Below are 14,978 nucleotides of genomic sequence, written 5' to 3'. Positions count from 1 at the left end.
TAATTCTGCTTGGGATGATTCCCTCGCAGATGCAGGACACAATGATCATCTTTATTAAACCTCATTCAATTTGTCTTAACCCAATCTTCCATTCTATTGAGATCTCTGTATGGTGCAGTGTGTAATCCATGCCTTGTCATGTATCCATACGTTCTCACAGAGTGAGGAGCAGAACTGTGTGCAACAGTGAAAGCCTGGATTCATTATGTTTTGCATAATAACATAATAAAGACAAATAATAGCAATATTAATTTCTAATATAAACAAGAATACTATTAATATGTTATTAGATTCTTATGAATACATTAAAATAATAATAATAATCTAAAATTGTTTTCTTCCTCTAAAATTATGATTTTATTATGTCTTTTTTCTTTTTCTGTCTATGATGTTATATGTGCCTTTTTGAACACTAGTGCAGCTGCCTGGATCTTTGCACAGAGCTGTTTGCGGTGGTTCTGAAACTTGTTTCCTCAGCAGCAAGACCCAGTGTGTTTGAATAGTTAGAGGGTATTTTCTATGTATATTCCTTCAAATATTTCAACATAAGGAGATAGCTTTATTTCTAAAATATTTTAGATGATGAAAGTATGTATGCTTTGTATATAAATTTGAAAATATTATTTGAAAGTCATCTCTAAAGACTGATTAAGGGCAAAACAGTTTACGAAGTCCTGCAGCCACTAATTACTAAAATTTCTTTTCTTAATACATTCTCACTTTTTGTTGTTGTTGTTGCTTTCTCATGAATATCTGTTATTAACTATTGTCAGAAATAGAATATCACACTATATGTTCTGACCCAGTATGGCCATTTATAAGGAACTTATGTTATATATGAAGAAATCTTTCATCAGCTATGCAGTTTATCTTAGATTGAAATATTGTGAAGAATCCTTTAGCATCTATTTTTTTTCTTAAGACCAAATATTGTTTTTAACTGGAAAATGCAACTCAGACAAAATGGTGATAGCCTGTAATCTATTTTGAGCAACTCATGGTTAGAAAATTCATTGCAAATAGAGCTGAGTGAATATGCAGAGAACATTCTTTTAAAAAGATTTGTAAGCAGCTGCTTCTGTACTTTGTAAGGAGCCTTGTCATGCCTGTAGGCATGGTATTGAGTGGGACATGTAGCAAACTTTTCCAAGCTCACTGAAGTTTGAGATAAAAATTGATATAATTTATTAAATAAATGCTTGGAATAAAATGCAGACTGTATTTCTGACCATTATCTGTCAGAATTCAGAAATAACTTGTGATGATTACATGACTATTTTTGGAACATTACACATAGCAAATTTATCTCCCTGTCTCTCCTTTCTATTTGCAAAGAGTACTTCTCCATTTTTTAAATTTCCTTGTCTTTTCCCATTTGTTTCTTATACTTTGAAATGCTTTCTTATTATTTTGATTCTAGAATTGTTGATGATAGAATTTATGGCAAGTTGTTATTCTGTTTTTCACTGACAAATCATGAAAGTACCCCTAAGTATGTTGCAACTAATTTTGTGATGCAGACCGAATTGTCTTTCTGGTTTGAGGTTGAGAAATTCTCTCCCGCCTGATTTCTTTTCTGCTTTGTTATCAAAAAGGGTGGAGATGAAGTCAAATACTTTTAGCTTGTACTTCCACTGAAGGAAGCAGTTCTGTCCTCCTTCCATTCCAGTCCTTTATTCCCTTCACTTTGTACACTCTGAGTTGTCACAGGTGTTTGTGGAAGGAACTGGTCTAGGTTAAAACCACAAAGGCAGTTTAAACAAGCCTTATTTTCTGATGTTTGCAACTTTAAAAGACACCTTGTATGAAGGGCTGTTAATAATTACAAATAATCACAAATACCTGTGTCAAAACTTGTCCCTTGAATTGGTACCGAACATCTACATCTGTTATTTTTTTGTTTTATTTTCTGACCTTTGATAGAGGAATAAATATTGGGTGTTTAACAGTAGATCCTGTAAAATCTCAAAAAGTAGAGAGTAAAAGAATAACCTCTAACTTGTTTCCCCATTGAGCTACTTGTTAGTTTAGAAGTCAGCTTCTTGCTAAATAAAATGGTATCAGTAAGTGCTTGTTAGCCGAAGAGATGGCCTGTAACTGCATATTTAAGTTAATTTTAGCAACTATTCAGGGAAATTCTCACCTCCTCCCTGTCAGAGATATCTTCTAATTCCCTAGGAAAAAACGACTGAAAAAAGACTGAAAGGGATGTTTCCAATTAGTGTGGCTTTCACATATTTAAATTCTGTCTATCTTTGCCAGATAATTGAATAAAATGTGATACATTCTTTTGATCTTTGTAACGATGATGTAGGCTGTAGATATTGTTTCGTTATACAGTTCATGTTGACATAGATAACATTATGCCACTTACAGCTTCTTTGGCACAGCTCTGGAATCGAGTGTTCAGCAGTGATTAATGACCAGGAGTACATGGACCTATTGTTGAATGTAGGATCTCTCTAATCTCTGCTCATTTTCTTTCTTTCATTTCCAGGATTTGTTAACGTGACTTCTGTGAACAAAGCTTCCTGGTTTCTTGTCCTACAGTTTGTACTGCTAGCAGTTAGCATAGTGGCAACTAATGATAATTAAATATCAGTTGTCTTAATTCTTGCTTACTATCTAATCTTTGATGCTCCATCTCTGCCCTGCAATTTTTTATTTAGTATTTAATGCAGAAAAGACTTAAACCTGGCTAGACTTTTTTTCTAGTCCTTCCACACTCTACAATCAATTAGTACCTTTTGATATGTTAAGCCAATTAAGTGATATGTGAGTTAACATAAATATTTAATTGTTAAAGGGGAGATCACTTTGTCCTAAAGCCTTAATTACATTAGAAGCTGTTCAGATGATTGCCAAGATGAAACAGTCCATTATGAACATTTGCCACTGAAGGAGATTTCTGCTTATTGAAAGACAAAAGGGTAATTTCATCTAGGATTGTTGCAAACTGTACGAGTCCTTCATACTGATAAGGGAATTCTCCCTCTTTTAACCTTGATATGTACTGTGGTAATGAATTTATGAATCTTTAAAGTCAGTCACATCATTAAAGTGGGGATATACTGTTAACACTGTCAAGTAAATGATAAGGATGAAAATGTACAGAACAGTTAAAGAGATCAGTCAATACTAATTTGTCAATAGTTTCTGTCACTTTAAAAAGCAAAAATAACATGATAAATGTAGACAGCTGTAGGTCATTATTATATTCCAACTGGAGTTTGAATATTTCCAGTGACATAGACTTCAGACAGTAAACTAAACTGGAGTTTTAGAAGAACTAAATACCCTTGACACTGGGCTGCTGAGGCACCTAAACTATAACTCCTATGAGATAACCTCCATGGTGACACAGTATGCATATGTTTCCTTCAATCCAAAATGTTTCTGGTTTGGGATAAAATATTCCTTTCTTGCAGTTCTGCCTAATTATCCGAATGTCTTCCACAGATCATAATCTGTTTTCTGATCTGCTGTAGACTCTGTAGTCATGTGTATATCTCCCACTGAAAACACGTCACAGCAGTTTCCTTCAAAATATAGCACAGCTATGCATAATGTATGATAAGTGTTAGAGATGTGGTATGTGAATCAAAGTTCTAATGTCCTAGTTTTCTCAATATTATTATCTGTTCTCTGAGTTTTTAAAGGAGCACTGATTAAGAATTATGTCAGCTCTGACAAGCCATAAAGCCAAACAAGACTTTCAGAGAGAACCCAAAAAAGGCTCTCTCTTTACATGTTTTAATATTAACATCAGATGTAGGGAACCTTGTTCTTATTTGCCAGAAGGATAAGGAGTGTATCAATAGAATCCTTGCTGCCAGCATGCTGCCACTGCAGATCTTAGGGTTTGGAAATTCAAAGAACAGTGGGTTTCTTTTTGTCTCTGACATGGCAGTTCTTATTTAAATAGTTAGTATGTATTTGCTTCTTTGTATTTGTTTACTAGGTCTCCTAAAGAGACAGTATAAAATCTCAGCCCTCCTTGCCATCTTAGAACATCTGATTAATATCTATAAATATCTAAAGGGAGGTTGGAGGCAAATGGGAGGCCAGGCGCTTCTTGATGATGCCTATTGATAGAACAAGGAGCAATATCCTAAAACTTGAACATAGAAAGTTCCATACAAACATGTGGAAGAACTTCTTTATGGTAATGGTGACAGAGCACTGGAACAGGTTGTCTAAAGAGACTGTGGAGTTTCCTTTCGTGGGGATATTCAAGGCCTGTGTGGATACCTACCTGTGTAACCTATTGTAGGGAACCTGCTTTAGGAGGGAGATTAGACTCAATGATCTCTTGAGCTCCCCTCCAACCCTGCAATTCTGTGATTCTGAGAACATACCACTTGGTAGCTGAATTACCTGGCTTGACTTGAAGTCTTATCTGTCTTCTTATCTGTAAAATGATTTAAACAAAAAATAGAAAACTCAGTTTCACACCTGAGTGCAATCCTGTTCTCACATTAGCTGTATTATTTCCTTTCCCTAGTATCAAATTTTTATTATGAGTAGCCTAAATTTTAGGCTAAATATAGTTCTTATATAGACTGTGACCTTGTTGACATTTCAGCCCTAGGTGCTTAATGCTGGAAGTAGACACCTTGACATTGTCAGGACTGGATGATGCTAAGATTTTGTCTATGTGATAATGCAAGTTGTACCTCAGATTAAAATAGAAGGAAAAGTCAAAAAACTTGAGATATCTGCAGGAATGTTGGAAAGGATTCTCTGTGAGTTGAGACTGGAGGCACTCAGGCTGCCCAATCTGGAGAGGAGACTGAGAGAAGACCTCACTGCTTTCTGCAGCTCCCTGGAGGGAAGCAGGATAAGGTGCTGGACACTGGCCTGGTCATTGATGGCAGGACAGGAATGGCACAGAGCTGCCAGAGGAGGGTCAGGCTGGGCATTAGGAAAGGTTTATTTACCATGAAGGTGGTCAAACACTGGAACAGGCTTCCTGGAGAGCTAGCTGGTGCCCCATGCCTGTCAGTGTTCAAGAGGCATTTGGACAATGTCCTCAGTAATGTGCTTTAACTTTTGTTTAGACCTGAAGTGGTCAGTCATTTGCATTCAGTGGTCTTCATAGGGCACTATTCTGTTCCAGTAATGTGAGATGCTCTTCTGTTTTGCTGAAGGGCAAGATGTGAGTGCTTAAGCACCAGTGAGGTATTTCTGTTGGTCTTCTTCAGGAAGTGAGGAAGGAGCGGATTTGTGGAAGTGGTTTTAGAGTCCCAGTCATAGAACAATTCTGAAATGAATTTTCATAGGTTCCAAGATAATTATGCTGTCATGTTTTTGTTTAATGATAACTGTATTTATTGAACGGTATGTTATTAACAATCTCTTGAGCAATAAACACAATTTGACGGTTTCTATATTTTAATAGCATATGGTATAACTGCAAAATAGAGGCTATGCAAAACAATTTTATATATTTGAATGAATGAGAATTTATTCTATATTATTTAAGAAATTTTAGTATAATTAAAAGTAGTAAAATAGAGGGGATGCTATTTGGCTGAGTGCTTTACCATCCACTAGCAAGACAGCTACTAAATCTCTATTGAAAAATCACTCTAAAACCTAATACATGGGATGAGTGCTTGCTGGGTTATGAATGTTCATTGTTCAATTTTCTAGCTATATTTTATTGCTCTACTGGGGATAGTAAAAGGAGAAGAGGACTGGTGGGAGTGCAGGAATGTGAGGGTCAGCATGAGGGTCAGATTGAGAAAATAGGAGGAAATGAAACCAGAGAGGAGACATGCATAGGTGATCTTGAAGATGTGAGCAGAGTCAGTGTGGTCTCTGGGTAAACAAGAGGATATGTGTATTTCATAGGCTGACTTTTCAGACTGGAATTATTGCAGTTTTGCATTCATTGTCTGAAGAGAGGGAAGTTAACAAGTCACAACACAGATTACAATAACAATATAGATTTTTTTTTTCTAGAAAACCATCCTGATTTTTAGTAAAGTCAACATTCCGCTTTTGGATCTACTGAAGTTGAGAGCCTTGGATATCTAAATCCTTTTCCCAGCCCAACAAGGATGGCTGGACAATTCAGTTTCTCTTCCAACTGCACTAAATCTCAGTGGCTGCTCTGACTATGCTGCAGCCTGAGCAGATGGACTGGCAACCAGAGTGATGGGAGCTGCTCAAGGGACACTCCTGATCAGCAAGGGGACAGGGAGGGGAGCTCCCATGAGACACAGGAGACAGAGTGCTAGAGAACGCTCCAGTGGGAGGTGCCTTTATAGACACTGAGTAGGAGAGCAGAGTCATAAAGTGGGATGAAATCAGAAAAAGCAGGCACTGCTTAATTTGCCCAGTTTCTCATTGGAAATTATGGGCACTGCTACCCACTTCCCTGCCTTTGCTAAGTGGCAGTGACAGAGCTATTTTAATCTTGCCCACTTTCCTTCCTCCCACTGCCCATGCCGATGCATGCTGCCTCTAAAAGGAGTATGGCTGGAAGACAAGGGTTGTCCACTCCAAGGTGTGAACCTCTCATACCAACAGCAACTGTGTGGCTGTTTTTGTCAGGGAAACTGGGAACAATGGGACCAGAGCTGGCCAAAGGTGACCATGAGTAGCCTCTGAATCTGTGTGTAGACAAGAACATATGACAATACAGAGAAAATTGTCCACAGACACTAAAGATGCAATTATCTTAGACATCTGCCTGACAGCTGACTTTGGTTGTTGGCTGAGACATCCACCTTCAGTGAGATTCCCTGGCTATAGCACATGAAAGGCTGCATGGGATCTGCTGTGGGTTTGCATTTGATGCCTTCTTCCAGTGGAAAGGGAAGCGCAGTGTGCCCTTGTTTATGCCACTTTGCCTTCCATCTTCCCATTTCTTCATTATTTTCTTTGCTACTGATGCACTCGTTCCTTAGCTGAGGAAAGGGTGAGGCAAAATAAATGTCAAGGTTCGTGCAGATTCAGCAAAGTGTCCTTAATGGCTTCAGGCTGAGTGAAAATGCTGCTACTCAGGGGAAATGCTGGACAGGAATGGCTCATGGCCTTCTTCCTCATGACTCAATCTCCTGGGGCTGCACAAAACTATGTAAGAAAGTGTACAGTGCTTTTAGCTGGTTGCAGAATCTAATGCCAACCATCTTGCATTGTATAATTGTTCAATGTGGGGAAAGCACAATGTTTGTCATGTTTTAAGAAAGACACCCTTTAAATTAGAACTTGAGCCTGCTGAAACTAATGACTTCTATGAAAATGGACTTAGCATCCTAAAGCAGTCATGCCACATAGTAAGCTAGACTAACCTGAATACTATCAAGAATATGCCTCTAGATAAAAGATTCAGTTTATATAAATGTTATTCTCACACATGAAGATTGATACCAGTTTATCACATTGATGGGATTTGGTGCACACGGTCTCTGCAAATAACTGCATATTCTTTGCAAATTTGGAAATCAGCTGAAAATTGAAACTTGAACAAATTCTTCATACCTATGTACTAAAATATCTCTGGTGCCTTGTATAATGCAGTAAAGAAACAGACAGAATGCTGTTCTTTACTGACAGCATTTGTATCTTTTATAGTCATATTTATGTTGGCCCTGTGATTCCACGTGATGTGGGCAGATGTTTCTATTAGTACACAGGAAACCCTTGAACATGGAAAACAATGCTTAGTAAAATAGATCATGTTCCCAAGAGAGAAACAGCAGAATTACTTGAGATTCATAGAATAAGGAATATCTAAAATAGCCCAATTATTTAAAGTGAAGCATTTTTCTATCAATGTAAGATCTTGCTGAGCTTCTGGAGCATGACTCAGAATAGGCATTTTGCCTGCAGTTGACAATATAAATATTTTAAATGATCTCACGAACTACTAGAATAATAGAAGTACTGTTATTTAATCCACTCCTAGCAAAGCAGATGCTTACGAGAATGCATAAAGCACTCAAGGAACTGTATTTGTTGTCGTTGAATTGTGTTGGTAGAATGATTTATCTGAAGTTAGATTCCTCATTGTGGAAGTGGATTTGATGGTGCTTGTGAGACACAATTCAAGATTATGTTGAAAACAGAAAAAAAAATAAGTGCAGTTGATTGAAATTTTGTTCATTAAAGGATGAAAAAAAGCCTACCTAAAAGTTAAGTGGGTAAAACAGTAGTCTTGTATGGGTACAGGGTCAAGGTGGAGGCTATGAGTGGTTCCATGAGGTAAATTCTTCTGGTTGGATATATTCAGTCTGACTGCAGTCCATGGGTCTGAGGTCAGTCTTTGGGTGTCATGGGAGCTAGGGCAGATGGCCCAAAGGCTGCTTCCTTATCATCCATCTTTGCATTGTGGGGGAAGGTGAGTACTCATTGCCAAGCACCACAGTTTTGCACACTTGATCCAGGGTTAGTAATTAGAATGGCATTGATGCTAAAATCCTATAGAAGACATTTGTTGTGCAGTGCTTTTCCTGTGAGGTGACTGTGCCTAAATGTGTTAAGCAAAGTGAATGGTAAAAAAAAATAATTACTAAACCCGCATTTGCTAAGTGATACAGTATCTCAGTCAGCACCGTTTTATTTATTTACACTTTGCATTTCATGCTTATTGTATCTTTTATTAATGTGTTTGATAACGTGGCTTCAGCTGGAAGGCATATTTTTTAAACTCTACTGGGGTTTTTCTAATTTTTTTAATACAGATTAAAAAATGTGATCTGCCCCTGGATTAATAGGCTTGAGTTGGAATTTTATATGTCATTAAAAAATATTATAATACCAATGAGCCAAGCAGAAGAAAGGGAAATTTATGATAAGGGACTGTTCTGGCAGTATGAATCTGACTCATGTGGGCTACAGGATGAATCATCCCTTTTTACCACAAGGTCTGCTGCTACTGCTAAGCACTGACAGCAAGCAGGACAGTCAAACATCTGTGGGGCAGGGTAGGGAGGGGTGCACATGAAAGGGATTAGGAAAGAGACAAAGAAAGAATGGCTATTTAAAACTGGACATCACAAGCCTGGCTGGTAGTTCATGTTATATATAATTCAGCCAATTCCTTGGGTAAATCATTTCATATGCTCCATGAAATGCAATTTGCTTCCATGGCCAAGCATGACAAAGGTTTCACAGAATCGCAGTCAGCAAAGAGCTCTTCTAGGGTTGTCAATTCAGAACCTGTGAGTTTGCTGAGGCACCTTGTCAGAACATTAAATAATCACACTATGTCATGAGGGAATATCTAATTAAGAGCCCAATTTCTCAAGGGTCCAAGTACCTGCTAGTTTTCTGAGAACCCTTAATTCCCACCAACAAGAGCAGCAGCTTAGGGTGTTCCCAGCAGGCATTTAATAGGACTGTACCCCTACTTAAAGTCCAGGCCAGACAGGTGAAACAACAGTAATCAGGCAAGACAAGATAATGACAAACAAGGATACATCCCAGCAGGAATGTTATTACTTGGAAATAATGGAACATTTTCTATGTGAAGTTCCTCTAAACATCAGGGCTGGATTTTAGGATGTACCCTCAGGGACTAAATTTGTGGTTTTGAGAAGGTCTAGCTGTATTCACACATGCAAAAGATTGATGAGAGGCGACGTACCCTTTGTCATCCCTGTCTGACACCCTATAGGAATAAGCAGCTGAGTTCCCCCCCACTCTTTGAACCCAAGGTCTTCAAGGATTTAGACTACTTTGCCAAGGTTGTCTGCATTATAAAGGCAGATCGTGCTGCGTCCAGTCCTTAGGAACATAGTGCTTGAGGAGGATCTGTTCAGGGAAATCTGAGAACCACAGTATCCTGAACAATGCTCTTGGCTGGAGTCAAGCAATGGAAATTAATTTGAGGTGGGTAGGTGGAGACCTTTCAGTGAGCATTCTTATACACCTGTAGCTGTATAAGGAGAAGAATGCTGGATGCAATCAGAAGAGAATAGATACTGTATTTTGATCTATGATATGTCTCTTGATGAAGGTAGATGAAAGTAGAAGTGGTGTTCTTTTCCAAGCATGAAGTGGCATTACAAAAGGAGTAAATGAAAAAAGATCATACTATTATGCTAAGCACTTTTGGGAGAGTGGAAGGTTAAAATGAATCTCTGTGTTATCAGGCTCTTAAGTGAGGGATGATGAATTAGACTACCTGATTTTATGTGATTTGTTGGGAAACCAGAGCTTCTGTGCTATTTCTTGAACAGAATTACAGGCTTCATTTAAAGAAAGAAGCAAAGCACACTCATCATTCTGGAAGAGATCAATGTAAGCATTTTCTATATCATGAGTAATGTTTACTGGAAGAAATCAAATTACTGTAACACAGACCATCTGTTTTCTTTGCATGCAATCATGTAAGTGTTTTAGGACAAGCCATCCTATTTAATCAATTGTAAATCTCTTATGGGAAGGCACTGCTTTCTGTAATAAAATCTATTTTTGTGAAAAATGTAAAAGTTTTAAATACTGGTTTCTTCTGCATAAATATAATTTACATACTGTTCATAACATAAAGGGTAAGAGTGTACAGCAGTAGCTATTATCTGTTAAGAACTTAATATTATGTCTCTTTCAGTAGGCATTTTTGGATATTTGCTGTATCCACATTTCATTGGTGTTCAACACTTCTGGGAGAACAGCAAAATAAGTAATAATGTTCATATATAGCCTGGGAAGTTGCTTTCTGCATATAATAAATATAGCTTATATTGTTTCTATTTTATTGCACGTCTACCATGACATAAGTGATCACTGGGGAAGTTATTTGTCCATTCTCTAAATATTTAAACTTGGAACGACGGAAGGAAAAGTGAACTTTCTTGAAAATTATTCTGTAGAGTGACATTAGAAAAGTCTCTTACACCACTGAAAAGTTGTGGTGTAAAAAGAAGACAACAATGAAGTGTGTTTACTTTGCTTTTAATCCCTGTTAGCGGATGCATAACTGAGCACACCATCCTATTTTTATATCTCTTATATCAGTTTCCTGGATTCATATATTGTCCTCAGATGCACATAAGTTGTTTTTAATAGCGGAGGAAGCTGAGGGCCTGCATCTTAAGCAAAGTTCTCTGATTTCAGAAGAAGCTGTGTGTGCAATGCCAGAATTTGTGCTGAATTGTATCAAATGACCCTGAAATAAAAGAAGGGAACAAGCAATGTAAGTAGCAGAGTTGGAAATTCCCTAAGAAGGTTGAATGTCATTCTCAATGAGGTCAGCAAGCCAGAATTTCATTTGTTCAGACATTTCTAAATCAATGGTATATTGTCTGAATAATTAGGCTGCTTACTCAGGCTTGAAGAGTGTATGGTGCAAAATTCTTGCTTTTTCTTAGGTAAATGGTAAGAGGCAGAGAGGGAGAGACAGGTGAAGCATGCACCTGAAAAAAGGATGGTGCCTGTACTCCAGTGCTATCCTATGGTGCAGAGAAATCTCTCCAGCAAGGGGAACATCAGGAGAAATGAAAGGCCCCTAATAATACCTCCCCAGTTCATTCAGTTAAAGTACATTTGTGAAGGCTGGGCTCAACAGCAGGTACAGTAAACATTTCACAGAATCCTGTTGGGTACAGTGGATCTCTGTAGTGACATCCTCTGAGTCTAAGAAAGGCAAAGTTAGATCAGATTGGTCAGGACTTTGTTCAGTTGAGTTTGGAATATCTCCAAGGATGGAGATTCATCAGCCTCTCCCAGAAGCTGGTTCATCCGTCTTCCTTTTGCTGCCAGTGTTTCCCTAGAAGCTTGTCCTGTTGCCTCTTGTTTCTCTCACCTGTTTCAAGTCCAGCTGTTGTCTGACTTCCCTAATTTGGGGGGTGCCAAATGGCCAGAACAGTGGTGTTCTGCAGTGCTCCCAAGTAACCCTCCCTGCCTCTTTGTAATGTGTTTGTCTGTGCTGTCCCTCTGCTGTGATTTATTTGGAGGTTCATGTTTGCTAGGGAGGTAGTCTTCCATAAGCAACTCATTCATCTGGACCTCTTTGCTGTCTTGTTTTATTTGGAGACATGCTTCAGGTTGATCTGTCAAAAAAATCAATACAAATGATGTTTTGATATTTCAGATCATCTTCCTACCATGATCATCTTCATTTTCCAAATCTTTTAAGCAAAACATGGTAATGTATTCTGAAATGAAGTTAAATATATTATTTCTGTGTTTTTTTTTTCTTTTGCAGTTGCAAATGAGTAAATTTACTAACTTTTAAAAAATATTTATTTGGAATTTTTCAAGATTTTTTACTTTTTCTGGAAATTTTTCTTCTGAATCAGAACTTTTGAACAACCACTGTGAGTTCTTTAATAGCTTCAGTAGATTATATACTGTGTTTTCCAGTTGTACGGTCTGCTTTAGTCAAGAAAGATGTATTGCTATATTTTAAATTGTCTAAGAACAATAAACTCTGGCATTACTTCTTTGAAATTTTCATATTCTTAATACTAAGAAATAATTCAGCAAAATGACTTCATTTGATTTGTCGTAAACAGAGGGGTAAAATGAATCACTGTAGACAAAATTACAGTACATCTTGATATAGTGGTGTTCATCCCCAAACAGTTATGATATAAATTGCTCAGTGAGCAACTACAATAATTATGTTAAAAGTACAAAGTCCTGACTCCTTTTTAAGTGCAAATAGAGAGTACTGCTGTTTATTTTAAGAATTTCCTGTGTCTGCAGTGCTGAGTACACTGAAATAGGAATCAATGACAAGGTGCCATATAAGAGACTTTATTTATAGTAGCTTTATAATGGATCTAAAATGATACAATAGATTTTGATACTCGTGACCTTTAATAGAAAAATCTCTGAAGAGAATTTTGCAATTTTACCTCTGAAGTTGCCTCTGTTATAAGTTCTTTGCATTTTAGGCTTTGTGAGGCAATGAAAAATAATTCTTCATTGGTTCCTTTTCTTTTACACTATTCTCTCTTGACTATTCAGTAGACAATTTAGAAGATTATTCAGGGGAGTTCTGAAACTGTCAAAGCTAGATGCTTGCCTATTTCTACCTTTAATAGTGTTCTTAACTGCAGTATATTTCAGGTGGTTGCATGTTTGCTTTTCTTCAACTGACCCATCTATGGCTGTGAAGTGGTTGTAGAGGGTGTGATTCATCTGTAGGATTCAACATCTCTTCTTCCAGTTCTCCACCAGATGCACCAAATTTCTGAAGAAAATGGAGAAGTTTCGTAGGAGATCATCATGTTTAAATGGTCTCTCATAGATTACTTAGTGCTCTGTGGTAGAAAAGATGGAAACAGAAGTGTTTGGTGACTATTCTGAAATATATTCTGACCAGCTCATCCCAAAAGTGGAAGAGACTGCAGTTCAAAAAAAAAAAAAAAAAAATTAGTAGTATTTAAGCAAGACCTTGGTAAGTGAAAAGCAAGTGGAAAGGATAGTTCAGATAAGCTGAGAAGTTACAGGAAAGTGAACATGCTGAGAATGGTGGAATTGAACTGATATTTCAGACAGGATCACGGCCAGCTGGATAGAACCTTAAGAATAGATACATTTACCATAGATGAAAGGAAAACATATTTGAAATGTGCACAGTTACCTAGTAGACCTGATTTCTGTCAGATACAGGAAGATTTTGGAAACTCTCCTCACATGTATTATCTTTCCACAACTGAATGGGGCAGCTTAAATGATTCTGGCACTTTCTAAGCTATGATCCCTGCAGAGAGCTTTTACAGGAACTCTCTTGGTCATTTTATTCCTCTGTATTAGCTAATGTTGAAGGCAGGAGGTAGGAACGACTTGAATTATGATATAACTGGAAGTGGTTTTTTGAACGTCTTCATACTTTATTTGGTCTCTGTATCCTCTCTGTCACAGGAAACCATCTTAAACCCAGGGCAAGAAACGTAAAGTCACTTGGCTGTCCCTTATCTGTAAGGGCACCTGATGCATAAGTGGACTAGAGAAAGGAAAGAAAGAAAAACTCCAAAGACCTACAGATCATCTTGCTGGCAGGGTGAGTAAATATCCCTGTGTCTCAGTCTCAGATTAGATACACAGCAAGAGATCCTGTTTGAAGAGTTGCCTCAAAATTTTTCTCTCTAGTAGTTTTGGAGAAAAAGGTTGTAAAAATTTCCCACTGGAGCCTCATATATATGTTCAGAAATACAAAGACAGATACCCCCTGTATTTTCAGTTTAGGCCTAGAGCATGGATTTAATAGAACAGATGATTCTGTGTCGTGTTTCTTTTAATGTGTGTTGTGCAGGCCCTTTTCAAGTTGGGTGGGGATACAGGAATATATAACTATTACTGAATCTGTCTGAACTCCTTGTGATTCAAAAAGAGATACAAAAGAAAAAAGAGAGTAGGAAAATTCATTTTTCCTAGTCCTTGGTGAGCTTAGAGTCCTGTAGATCTAGGCGTGTTCCCTGTCTTCCTTAGGCAATGCTTTCTTCCTCATGGAATGAAATGGAAAAATTATCTCAGTGAGAAGTCTGTTTATGTGATAGCCAATACCTAAGTTTATGTTCCCCTTTTTTTTCTGTGTTTGCCTATTCCAAAATGCCGTAGAGGTACAGAGCTCAGCAGATTTTGGAGTATTTCCTCCAGTGCATAACAAGCCAATCCAATGCATTCAAGAGTTCTGTCTACGGATTATTTACTTTTCAACAAGATTATGATAATCTAAACATATGACTAAAATGGAAGAAAATCCAACTCAGACCTGAAGATTACCTCAGAGCAATTCAACCAGCGGTGTGTGTCTCTGCAAAAGACAGTAATAAAAATGTTTAACTCCACCAAAAGTCACTCTGAGCATATACTTCCACTGTGTTTGGTATTGCTCCCTACACACTGGCAAAGTTCCTGCCTGCTTCTGTGTTCTGTGCCTAAGCTGAATAATGAACTCATCTTCTCTATAACACAAACCCAGTGCACACAGGGTTTTTTTTTGGTTTTTTGTTTGTTTGTTTTTAAGAAAAGGTAGAGCTGCTGAATTATGAATTCAGCCATGTGTCAGCTCA

General features: G+C 37.6%; 1 protein-coding gene across 3 annotated transcripts in view; it reads left to right on the top strand.

Annotated features, from left to right (window-relative positions):
* The window catches only part of LOC136058555 (poly(rC)-binding protein 3-like), a 480,047-nt gene that overhangs the window by 93,312 nt on the left and 371,757 nt on the right, over positions 1-14,978 (top strand). The window contains exon 2 of one of the 3 annotated variants that reach the window (XM_065752096.1): positions 13,828-13,966. The exons of 1 other annotated variant lie outside the window; for it this stretch is intronic. The gene's annotated coding sequence lies outside the window, so the exon portion shown is untranslated. Of the gene's footprint in view, positions 1-13,814; positions 13,967-14,978 lie in introns of those variants that run through there. One more of the 3 variants, XM_065752097.1, reaches the window with a different exon arrangement.

Source organism: Cyrtonyx montezumae, unplaced genomic scaffold, assembly GCF_038088225.1.
Source record: "Cyrtonyx montezumae isolate F1298 unplaced genomic scaffold, pur_monq_1.0 scaffold_8, whole genome shotgun sequence".
Classification (NCBI taxonomy): domain Eukaryota; kingdom Metazoa; phylum Chordata; class Aves; order Galliformes; family Odontophoridae; genus Cyrtonyx; species Cyrtonyx montezumae.
This window is presented reverse-complemented; position numbering and strand designations above follow the sequence as displayed.